This window comes from Rhodnius prolixus, unplaced genomic scaffold (assembly GCF_049639745.1).
Source record: "Rhodnius prolixus isolate KJV_2025 unplaced genomic scaffold, Rpr scaffold_10, whole genome shotgun sequence".
Lineage (NCBI taxonomy): Eukaryota > Metazoa > Arthropoda > Insecta > Hemiptera > Reduviidae > Rhodnius > Rhodnius prolixus.
The window spans coordinates 11,278,268-11,291,288 of NW_027411615.1; the positions used below are offsets into that span (position 1 = coordinate 11,278,268).

Genomic DNA, 13,021 nt, shown 5'->3' on the forward strand with positions numbered 1-13,021 from the left:
TTGCAATATAGAAACCTGCAATGGGTCCCAAAATGGCGAGAGTATTTTTAGTTTTTGTCTATGAAAACTTTTATTGGTGTTCAACTTTTCGGGTACCTTTTGTGCCCTTCAACAGGTGATTCGTTGATTTCAAAGAGCTGTTTGTAATTGTACACCAACGTAACCTACTCGAAAATGTATAATCTTCAATAAAAGTTTTTTTGAAAATACACTTTTTTTTTGCCATCGTTGATGACGTCTTCATAATAATCATATTGCTTTTTTGTGGATTGAATCTTGTACATCTAGTAACAATTTTCTAAAACATTAGCTGCCCAGTGACTAGCTTTGATGTTAAGAGATTCCAATAACAATCATAAGAGTAAACAAAATAATAATAATGATAATAAACCAGAAAAAGTAATTTGTAAGGATAAAAACTAAGTTCAATATTTAATTTAAGATAATTTCCACTAGGTTTACTCTTATACTGGTAGTTCGTTGAACTGTCCAATCAATTTTTGTTCTTTTATATAGTTAAGGCATTTTCTTTATTTTTTTTTTTTTGTAAATATTACTTTAAACAAAAAATGGGTAAAATAGATCGTTATATTCAGTGAGGCTGAATGATTAAAGAAGGGGTAAAAAAAAAGGCCTACCGTAGACCTTAAGAGACTTTGAGAGCTGTTTACACTAACACACACGGCACGGAAACAGCTTTAAAGCCTTCTTCATCAATATTGCAGGTTGGGGTACCACTTGATGGCTCTCCTGTCCAACATACTATCAACAAGGAAGACACCAATTCACCCCGTGCGTTCTAGACTGGCTATTCCACTGAAAACAAATTCGTTCTTTTTTCCCCCTACACACCCATCCAAACTTCTTCAAACGCAGAATTAATAATGCAAATGAATCGATTGACCCAGAAACTAGTATCTCGTGTCATAATTGTGGGCCTAAAAGAGTTGAAAAAAAAGGGATTGTGGAAGCAGTAGTTGTATAAACGAACGGCAAAGGCAGTAAATTGGTTATCAGCAAAGTAACTGTTAAATCTAATATTTCGAGAACCTCTGTATCACTATTTCGTTGTCATAAAAATGGAAATTTAATGGGAATATTCTATTTTTCATTTTTTATAATTGCAAATGGTTAAATTGTATTGAATTAGTTGTCCAGGCAACGATGAATATGAGTGCTGGGCACATACCTGGGCTAAGTATTGGTCCAGGATGCCCTTCCCAGTTCAGCGCTAGGTCTGACTTTCTTATAGTTCTTCAGCTGTATGTTGAGTTAAGCGAATTCCCAGGGATACACAAGCACTTCCATTTGACATTCGCAAGTTATACGCTTTACAAACGCCTATATTCTGTGTAGAAACGCTGACGTACAGTTACTGTGGAAACACTAGCAACAATAACAAAGCGTTTTTTGAAAATTCAAAAATATTAATAAAAATCTCAAATATGCCTACTAAGTCAGTCAAGAAGGTGGTGAACGTGGCTGGAAAACGTAAAGGGACGGAGAGTGGATCGGTCCCTACCACTAGAAGCATGTTGCGCCAACCGGATGTGAAGGTAGCTATGGAACTGACTGAGGTAAGCACCAACCAAGAAGCAAACAAGGTAAGTGATGAACAAATTTACACCAAGGCGAACAAAAGTACAAATGCATACACAAATATGGCATATCAAAGTACGGATTTAGGACCTTTTATGTTATAGTGGAAAGCACTAACAAGGACAAAAAGGGGCTCGTATAAATGAAACCCTTTATAGATCTTTCAGATTTACTAGTAGATTTGGCTTTAATTAAACCCTACCCTCTTCAAACTATTTATACTATAATGCAGGTGGTAGCAAATGTGTATAACTATGAAAAGTCAGGTTAGAGGAAAGATTAGCTTATTAATTAGACTATTAATGTATAACATGTAAATTGTAAGCCGTTTCATTTAATCTTGAATTAACTGAACAAATCGTCCTTAGCAGTAAAACAATGGTTTCGTTTGTAAGCTCATAAGAACAAAATGATTTGAATTCATTAGGAGAATAATCGTATATAGCTCAGTGAAATGCTCTATTTTAGAGGTTGCCCCTTGTCTCTTCTAAAACAATAGAGATAGGACATATCATATTGTCTACATAGAATGCACTAATATGCCGGCAAAAACAGCGTTTTACAAGTCCTATATTCTCTTTAAATGTCTATTATTTTTAATTTTGATCATATTTCTTATTAGATTTACTGAAGATTGGGTTTTAATTAGGGTTACCAACTGTTCTTTTTTGGCAAGGACAGTCCTTTCCTTGTCCCTGTCCTTTCTTAAATTAGGAAAGGACGCCTTTTGTCCTTTTTTCAGATTTTAGATTTACATGGCGGGACGGGACCCATGCCCCACGGCACTGCAGCCACCAAGAGGCTTTTTTTTTAAGATACTGTTCACACAAATCTAATTTATTTTATTGTATTTCTGATTTAAGTTCTGACTTCTGAGACTTCTTCATTTGGCGTGTTGTTTTTCTGTTCTAACTGAACTGAATAGGTCAACAGGTTGTTGATGTAACGATGAACTTTTCATGAATAAGTATGTAAGATATAAATGTACCCAGGCCAGATTACAGACGGGGGAAAGGGGACTTTTTCCCGGTCCCGGAGCCGGAGTCTCTGCAAGGATACCTAAAAAAAAAAGAAAAACGAATGATACGAGGGTCGTTTGAAAAGTCCGTGCAAAGTCAGAGAGATAGCACCACTGGCGCGTATCGAGGTTATGTTTAGTTAGTAGCATCTCTTGGAAGAACACACATCAAGTTTCAGCCAGATCGGTCTATTTCTTTGTGTTTGGCATTCGTTTGAATCGAGGAAGTCGAGTGATTTTCAAAAAATGGACGAAAAAGAATTTCGTGTGTTGATTAAACACTACTTTATGAAAGGCAAAACGCCTCAGGAGACTAAAGAGAAGCTTGATAAACATTATGGTGACTCTGCACCTTCGATTAGAACAGTTTATAAGTGGTTTCAAAATTTTCGGAGTGGCCATATGGGCACAAGTGACGCTGAACGTTCTGGACGCCCTGTTGAGGTTACTACTCCAGAAATCATTGATAAAATCCATGATATGGTGATGGATGACAGAAGAGTGAAGGTGCGTGAGATTGCTAGTGCTGTGGGCATCTCGAATGAACGGGTACATTATATTTTGTATCAACATTTGGACATGACAAAGCTATCCGCAAGATGGGTGCCGCGATTGCTCACGCTTGACCAAAAACGAAATCGTGTGAAGTGTTGCAAGGACGGTTTGCAGCTATTCCAGAAGAATCCGCAGAACTTTAAGCGTCGTTTCGTCACTGTGGATGAAACATGGATACATCACTACACTCCTGAGACCAAAGAACAATCTAAACAATGGGTTACCAAGGGGGAATCTGCGCCAAAAAAGGCGAACACCGTTCCTTCGGCCGGAAAGATTATGGCGACTGTCTTTTGGGATTCGCAAGGAATAATCCTCATCGACTATTTGGAAAAGGGTAAAACTATTACAGGTGCATATTATTCATCGTTATTGGACCGTTTGAAAACCGAGCTGCAAGAAAAACGCCCACGATTGGCCCACAAAAAAGTGCTTTTCCATCACGACAACGCAACAGCTCACACCTCAGCAGTTGTGGTCGCAAAATTAATGGAAATAGGGTTCCAACTCGTTTCACATCCCCCCTATTCTCCAGACTTGGCTCCCTCGGACTACTATTTGTTCCCCAATATGAAGAAATGGCTGGCGGGAAAAAGATTTTATTCAAACGAGGAGGTGATTGCAGAAACGAATGGCTATTTTTCAGACTTGGACAAATCCTATTATTCGGAAGGGATCAACAAACTAGAGCAGCGTTGGACGAAGTGTATAAGCCTAAAAGGAGACTATGTTGAAAAATAAAAAAGATTTACCCCCAAAAATTAAGTAGTTTTTATTTTTGCACGGACTTTTCAAACGACCCTCGTATATATTCCCGGGCCCCAAAATCCTGTCGACGGCCCTGAATGTACCTAATTTTTTTAGGGTGTACTTTTTTTGGAACTTTATAGAGTTGGCAACCCTAGTTTTAATAGCAGAAAAATTAAAATTGCACTCTGCAGCAAGATTTTTGTAATGATTTTATTTTAGAAAAAATGAAACAAAAGCGATTATTTCGTCGCCAATCCTTGATTTAAAAGGTAACATCTTTGATTGTACATATAAACAAAAACAAAAGAAATTAATATAAAAAAGATTAATTAAAACCAGGTTGCCGGATAAGTATATCTACAGGTGTCCAGAATCTTCTTGCTCTTTGTTTTAGTCGATTTCAATCCCCTTAAAGAGTCCATATATGATTTCGTTTCAATTTACACAGGTCTTTTACTTCATATAGTGAAATTACGTCCATGGCGTAACCACTCTAGTTTTTTAGTTTGTAGAAGTCACAAAACCCACAGATAAGCTTTTATAATAGTTCCTTCTCTTAACCCCTGATGATTTTATCTATCATCACTGACGATTGCCTCCCTCTAACAGTCACTAGGTATGGAGATCAATGAGAACTGAAACTAACTATACAAGAAATCTACAAACAAAAGGTACAATAAAATTGGTAAGTTTTGAAAGAAGATAAAAGGTTATGCTTTGAAAAGAATGGACAGATTATTTGTAGCAAGGTTGATGTTCAAGTAATTGTGGTCTAGTATTGTGATTCACAAAAAAAAATAAGGGCTTCGCCTAGTGATGAGTTATTTTCTCCTTTCAATAATATCAGCCATTATTTTGAAAGGAATAAAACTGGGTGAAGGGAGTTTCGCCGAGAGGAATTCATCGGAAGAACTTAGTAAAGGAGTTGTTTACGACTCTAGTAAGATAAGGTAGGTATTACGGGGTCTAAGTGTTTTAATGAGCAATAAAAAGACAGAATTAACGAGATCTACCAAAGCGTAATGAATTTTCCAAGCCAGAAAGTGAATAAAATGGAGGTAGAAAATAACAAGGTAGAAAAGTTGTAAATAATTTGTCGATATTAGTCTTTCTTTTAGAAACTTTATTGTGAGCCAAGATAATTACAAAGTTTTCTAAGCCAATCAATTTAAATAACCATGTCGGCTGGCTGTTTAACATTACGTTACAAACAAATGCTCCGTTAATTTGTGTTTAAGAATAAAAGTGTATTAACAAAATTTCATTGGGCTACGTCCCAAACAGGGTTAAGAGAAATAGGAACAGTTTTTTGACTGTTGAAAAGTTGCAAGACCTTGCGGTATTATTTTAAAAATCAGAAAAAATTCAATATCAATTATAAGAATAAGGAAAGATATTATTAAACTTTTAGAATCAAAATCACCGAAATATTCTACTAAAGCAATATTGAAGTGGCCTTAAAATTTGCTTTAGATTACAAATAAATAAAATATCGATGATTTCCCAGAATCGTTTGGGAGTTCAACAAGATTTCCAGCATTATAAATAAATGGAGAAAAATACAAGTTTTTTCCAGGCAATAATTATAAAACTTGTCATTTAGAAGTTCATAATCTTGAACATTTTTATCTGAAGTACCTCTCCCAGGCACCTGTACTTGTAGGTGGTTATCTGGAATACAGTTCTAATTCTGGCCGATTTTTAATTCTGTTAGCCATAATTTCCAAGATAAAAAATGAACCAGATATTTTTCTTTTTACTGTTTAAGCAATTCATTTCATGCTATTCTAGGAAGTGTATCAGAAATGCTTTTATTATATTTATGCCTTTCAGTATATTTAATCTTATGTAGCGTTTGAAATAGCTATGTTACAGTTATTTTTCCAATTTTTAATCAATCGTAGATACAGTTTATTTAGAAATGGTTTAATTCACTTATATGCAAATATTTAGTTAGAATTTTTAATTTTCTATTTAGGCGTTTGTTATTTTATATTTTTATTATTTGTTTCATTTGTTTTTATTCTTTCCAGAGTCTGAAGATTTTAAATTTGTTTTAATGCTTTTCGTTTTTTCTATGTGCCTGGCAGACTCCATGTTAAAAGACTGCTCTTTTATTTATGCAATTAAATTTATTATTATTATTTATTAACTAAATATCCATCCACCCACTGGTAGAAAGTTTAGTAACGTCTCTAATGAATCCCTTACCACTCACTGGATGACAGAGAGGTTCCTCAAACTCATCTGGAATGTAGAACAGTATTATCCACACAGGACTTCAGTTGTGGCGCTGGAAAGGAAGGGCAGCCCTCACGAGAATGAGTTTTCTACCTTTGCTGTGGACATTGGTGGACGAAGAACGTCTCTGTTGTGCTTGTCAGAAGGGAGCTTCCAGTGACCTGTAAACACATGAATCTATAATCAAGGCCGCACACGTCAGTCCTGCAAAAGATACGATGATGCCGAGTTATCAGACTCAATCCTAGGCATGCTATGAATCGCTTGGTCTCAGATTACAAGTTTGGGAGTAATTTCTGAACCGTGTAACAAGATAGATCAGACAGAACCCGAGGAACGCTTGTACTGCGTGTCAGCTATAAAATAATATTAATAATATTAATATTAATAAAAAAAAAAAAATAATAATAATAATAATAATAATAAAAATAATAATAAAAATAATAATAATAATAAAAATAATAAAAGTAGGGAAGGGATTAGCTATGAGGTTAGCATACTGGACTCCCACGCGGAGGTCCCGGGTTCGAATCCAGCAGCTGACCCTTAGATTTTCTCTTCCTAGGAGCTTCTTACAGCTCACTGTCCGGTGATGGACAGTGTTGTCTGTAACGAGAGAACACTGTCCGGAGGCCGGCAGTGCACTGGAAAAAGCTCCGGGCGCTAATGACCTCAGCTGTTGATGCGCCAAAAAAAAAAAAAAAAAAAAAAAAAAAAAAAAAAATAATAATAAAAATAATAAAAGTAGGGAAGGGATTAGCTATGAGGTTAGCATACTGGACTCCCACGCGGAGGTCCCGGGTTCGAATCCAGCAGCTGACCCTTAGATTTTCTCTTCCTAGGAGCTTCTTACAGCTTACTGTCCGGTGATGGACAGTGTTGTCTGTAACGAGAGAACACTGTCCGGAGGCCGGCAGTTCACTGAAAAAAGCTCCGGGCGCCAATAACCTTAGATTTTGATGCGCCTTAAATGATTAAAAATAATAAAAATAATAATAATAATAATAAACTAGCAGTCCACCAACTTTTTGGCTTACAAAGTAAAAGGAAAATTAAATCTGGTCTTAACTTCGTATTCCCTCAAATTCTATCCCCAACATTTCTGTTCTAAAGCATAAAAAAAAAGAGGCATAACAAAAAATTGAGAACCTTTACTCAATAACTCTACTCAATAACATGAATTGAATTGCTTGAAACCATTCAAGCAAAAGAATCAATTGTACTATTCAAAGGAAAACTTGTAAGGAAGGAGATTCCAATGCTCTTTTTTTTGAGATGAAAACTTTACCGTAACAATCTAGTTAAGTTGAACAGAAACTTCTTATCGTAAAATACCAAGTGTCCTTGGAAAATATAATTCGTCCAAACTCTATTAAGATATCCCAAGAATCCAATATAACTAGATGAGAATAAGTCGAAAATCGATATAAATCCAGTTGATAGCCAATCCTGATAAAGAAGAGAAGTGAAGGGTGGCAAAGCTATAAATAGCAGGGGGCTTAAATGACTGTTTTGGCTTTGTGCTTTGGTTAAAAACTTTTATTTCCTTTGAATGTAAAAGATTTTTATTTTGCATACTTTTTTTTATCATTTGAAGAAATAGGCTCATTAGTAAATAAAATTATTTTTTAAATTTGCTGTATTATTTTTAAATTGACAGATCACAGCAGACAAAGCAGAAAGCCACGTATTAAGCAATAACTGGACCCAAGTCATTAACCTGCGGTCTGTCTACAAGGCCACATATCCAGAAGACCCAGAAATCTCTCATTTTCATTCATCATTTAAGTTCTTTCACTCATAGTTCTTGAAAGATAATGCTGGATATAAACTCCAACGTTTATTCTATTCAACCCTTTCTAATATCTAGGATATCCTGTAACTATTTCTATGGGGTTACTAGTAATCAAAAAAGTGCCGTCACACATCAGCAGTCACATAACACCCCGATTAAGGGATAATATTTTGCGTAAATCAGTTCTGCTAATTTTACTGATTTTAGAGCAAGGTTAGCATTTCTTCTATTACATAACTTACGAAAAAGTTGTTAAAACAATAGAAAACAATGTTCTTTTTATAATTAATATCTGCCATGAATAAAAACCAAATATTTATTTAGGAAGAGCATTTATAAAGCTCTCAATAATAATAATAGTTGATATTACATCAATCTTTTGACAGAACTCTGCACGTGCATGAATTTCACCTGAAGGTTTGAGAAAAATTGCCTAAGGCTTTTTGAAGATGCCAAAGTGAATATAAGTAGGGAGTAAAACGGAAGCAATATCAATGTGGAACGGCGACAGCATCACATTCCTGGAGGATTTGCATACCAAGAGTAGTTTATACTCCTGGCTCCCTTATCACATGGAATTCACACTTTATCTAAACCTATCAAACTTACTTAATGTCAACATTAAAAATAGTTCAATAACAATTCCGTTTTTTTGTATAAAATACTTATTGCTTTATGAACTCAGCAATTGCCAACTTTTCTCAGCAAAATGCCAAATCTTGATTACAAAGCAACGTCAATGTTAACCTTAATGAGTCCATTAGTATATTTGCTTGGTTAATGCATCGCCTTGATGGAAACGAAACGTCAATCTTTATCCTTATACGCCACTTAGTCAAGGATTGTCAGTCTGTTGCCAAGAATTATAAAATGTAAACCTTTTTGTGACCTCTCTAACTTTAAATCTGTCTATTGGTGCGGTTTTCTATATTTATAAAATAATATTTAATCATTTACACATTCAGTCGATTTTTTTATTTAATTTAGTACCTAATCAGTTTACAAGGTTCAAAGTCGTGACAGAAGTTATTTAGTTACTATAAACAATAAGAGAAACTCAATTTTAATTAATAATTTTTATAAATTACATGTATTCGAAAGAAAGACAATCGGCCTATAATAGTTTGAACAGCAGATATAATGCTGTCCTATAAATAAATATTTCATTCGTATGTACAAGAATATCAAAAACTTTGAAAGTTATTCTTAGTTTGATAAAGTTTTACCTTTAACTAAAATGTGAAACTCATAGCTGGTTTATAAAATGACCAACCCCCTATATAGGTCTCTAGATAGATATAATGGAAACGGGGTATAACTAAAGTTTTGTAGGATAAGAGTATAAGCACGTATTCGACCTTTAGAAGTACTTTTTCCACGTATATCCCTTTGGATTGTCCTATTTTCTTTTCTGAGTACGTGTCTATTTTTTTTTTATTATTATTTTTGGTAAAACATGTATAAATATTGGAAAGAATGCCTGTAAATCGAAATATTTCAGTGAGTCGGTAAATAGGTCAATAAAATGAAAGGCATGATATATTTACTAAAGATATCAAAGTTTTATTAAATCAAGGATAATGCAAAAACAGAAGTTAATTGGAGAAAACCTGTTCTCTGAAATAAAATTTAACTTGGATAGAAACAAACTTGAAGGTAAATATTTACTTACATAAGAGGCACTCTACTAATGCGAGACATCTACTGTCCAAGTCTATCTCTGAAAGGCTGCCTTCCAGTATCGTATACTCATTCTAACTTTAGTATGGCAGCGATGAGTCTCTTGTACTATGTTCTGGTTTACTTTTCCAAAGATGATGGAGCCCAACGAAATCTACTAGATTGAATCAAGTCACAAATTACAGCCTGTCTAAACGGTTTCTTTTTTTCTTTTCTTTCTCGGTTCCGTCCTTCTCCTCCGAGGTGGTTTAGATCGCCAGCGGGTTCATGACTTTGTCACTTTTTTTTCCAAGTCTAGCAAACCTGAGCTCAACATCAAGCCACTCTGAAGCTACGTGAGAACTGGATGATGAAGAAAACAGACATTAAAAAATTTTGAATTTAAATAATTGGGGGATATGGGACAGTGATGAAACACACATGCTTTGGAGTTCAGATGTATTTACAAAAGCACACTCATGCAGTTAGCAGAAGCAAATACTAAATACAAAAGTATATTAATTAAATATGAAAAGAATAGAAGGAAATTTGAACCGATAATATAGTAAAACATTTTAACGTTCCAAAATCATAATCTGTTGAATGATTAAAGGCTGATGTGAAAGTCAAGAGTTCTGGTAGGATGTTAGGTATTGTATTGTAGTTGAAACGCTTAGAGACAGATATGATCCAAAGTCCAGACGGAGATGATGGCCACAGATAACTTTATGTCTTCCAATATAACTTGACAGGCCAACCTCCTCAACTCTTGTACCTCATTAATCAAGCTACTGCAGTACACAGACCACGTTTCCACTACTCGACCGGCTTATGTTATCCTATCTACTGTTAATCTATTTCCATTATACCTGTCCATCCTTTTTCTCGGTATGTATTTCAATCTTTTATGTAGCAAACAGATATGAACATCGATTTTTTAATTCAGTAATAATTAATTTTTATTACCAATAAGTGAACATTAAATCACTACTGTAATTGTTTTAAATCATAGTTACACTGTGTCTAAAATTCCGAATATTTAAGTTATAAGCAGTTGTGACAAATTATAATTGACTTACGAAGTAAAAAACTGAATTAATGGACATGCTAATTGTGAAAGAACTCAGCTTTCAAACACATGACACATGCTGTTCTTAGGGCATAAATGCTTTAAGCAAAAAATGAAAGTGAAATTATAAACATGCTGAAATTTACCAAATACCAAGTTAATAATTTACTGGATCTATCAAATATAATTGATACGAACAAGGTGACAAGAAGACAGAGGTACAGAAATAATCAGTATGGACGGCATCTGAATTTAGTGAGACCATCTTAAACCGCTACGAAATAGATTAGAATGCACAAACAATCTGATTGAAGATTGACGTATTAAGCGGGAACAGCTGAACTGGTCGAGGTAAGCCACTTACAGCGCGATCTATGGAGGCGCGGGTGTACTAAGATTAAAATAGGGCATCTATTTTTCTGCCACATATGTATCGCCAACCTGTTGCGATTGAAGTTTTTAATGTAATTATTCTTTTCTTTTTTCTTTATTTCCAGAGTGCTACTTTTTTCCTCTGCACTTCTTACACCTTCTCTGATGCATTTTGCTGTGCATTTCAATGGAAACGAATGGAGTGCAACGCTAATATTTGTGACACCCCGGCGACAGTCTGGTCCCAGTGGCTCGTGATCAGATCTCATGCAAACTATGAAGCATAATCTGTCTCGATATTTTTTTTTTTAAGGAACTGACTTAACTTTTATTAATTTTATGTATTTTACAAGTAAGGAAAAATGAATTCAAGAAATCAGTAAGTATTCTATAAGAATAACTTGAAATTAATACATAATATTATATACTTAGTGAAACCGTGCATTATATAGCCGTGGCCTATTAGAGGAACTTTATTAACGATAAATTAATTTTTTTTTCTTTTTTTTTTGCAGACGGAAAGCAGCTACGCTCTCGCTGCCTGAGTTTTTCCCTTTATTTCCGTGACCTTAGTGTTTATTTAGAGCAGATAGGTTTCGGACTACTCTGGGATGCTTGCTATTTAATTTTGAATGTCATTGGGTGTCCGGAATGAGGCGAAAATAAATATGTTTGGTCCGGAGGCGAGGATCTGGTAGCTGTTTCAAGGGAGAGACCCTCTTTCACTAGCAGCCCCTAGAGTATTTGAGACGGAGCGGTAGTTTCTTAGAGCATGCGTTGTACTTCTTCATCCCGCTAGCCTCTGCCGGACAAGCGAACATCTCTCAGTGATCCCACTGTTAAAGTGTAGCTGAAGCATGCACTAGATCGAGTGCTTGAACCAACCAACCTGGTTTTACGGCTTCTTATTCTGACACGCTAGGTAAAAAAAATCTTACGGAGGTCGTTCTGCATAAGTGGATTCATAACCTGTTCATGACTTAAAAAAAAGTAAAACCCTAAAAGATTACATCGCAATCGCTCGTAAGTGATATGAGACACGAGGAGAAACTCACGAAAAGGTTTTTTGGTAAGAAGACCTGGCCTTTGTACAAGGCAATGCTTTTCGTACTAGACTTATAGCGGTCGTCACTCTATACCACTTCTAATGAAGATATTTCATTATTGTGTTTTTGAACTGAGATATGTATTTTCATTTTTGTTGATATTTATTTTGTCAATCTAATCCGGCTCGTATACAAGCAATCTGTATTCATTAAATATCTAAACATGGGAAGTCCGGTTGTCATCGAAATACAAACATTGATGTGAATAATACCATGGTAGATATATGTGGCCTGCACAGTTTTATCTTCGCAGCGATGTATTCAGTTACACTGTTAATTTATATATGTCAACAGTTCTATTTAAAGGATTTCAATTTTGTGTATTTAATGTCATGATATAGGTGACTTCTTAGGGGGGTATCTCTTTCAACTGCACATTCATACGCTGTATGCCATACAGTATATGTTATGTGTTGATATTTCACACTAAAAAACATAAATGAATCAGCTCTGTTAGTGTTCTGTCTAAAAAGAGATGATGACATCATTGTGTATTTTTTTAAAATAAAATGTTTTAACTTGAGTTTAGAAGTTGAATGTTAAAGTTAGTAATCTGACAAAAATATAACACATTGTCAGTTTATTTTATATTTAATTATGCCAAAAGTATACGCATGCTTCCAAGTTTATTGATGGATCAAAATAATCTAAACGACGCTGGAAAATTTGTTGAACAGATTTATTATTCTGGCCAAGGTACCAACACATTATTCTATCCAATCCTTTGTAAGAGGAAACATTACGATCGTGCCCAGTTTATATTTTATGTTTCCTTTTCTTTTCTTCGTGATTTTGTATCTTACATTTAATAAGGGTGTAATTTTTTCTATACTTATTTAAATGAGCAGTGCATTATG

General features: G+C 34.8%; 1 long non-coding RNA gene across 7 annotated transcripts in view; it reads right to left on the reverse strand.

Moving 5' to 3' along the window:
• The window catches only part of LOC141456828 (uncharacterized), a 60,516-nt gene that overhangs the window by 19,062 nt on the left and 28,433 nt on the right, over window positions 1–13,021 (reverse strand). For 5 of the 7 annotated variants that reach the window (XR_012460059.1, XR_012460057.1, XR_012460054.1 and 2 more), the window contains 2 exons: window positions 9,631–9,980; window positions 4,848–6,324 (listed from right to left, as the gene is read on the reverse strand). This is a non-coding gene — a long non-coding RNA (uncharacterized lncRNA). Of the gene's footprint in view, window positions 1–4,846; window positions 6,325–9,630; window positions 9,981–13,021 lie in introns of those variants that run through there. The other 2 variants (XR_012460055.1, XR_012460056.1) reach the window with 2 other exon arrangements.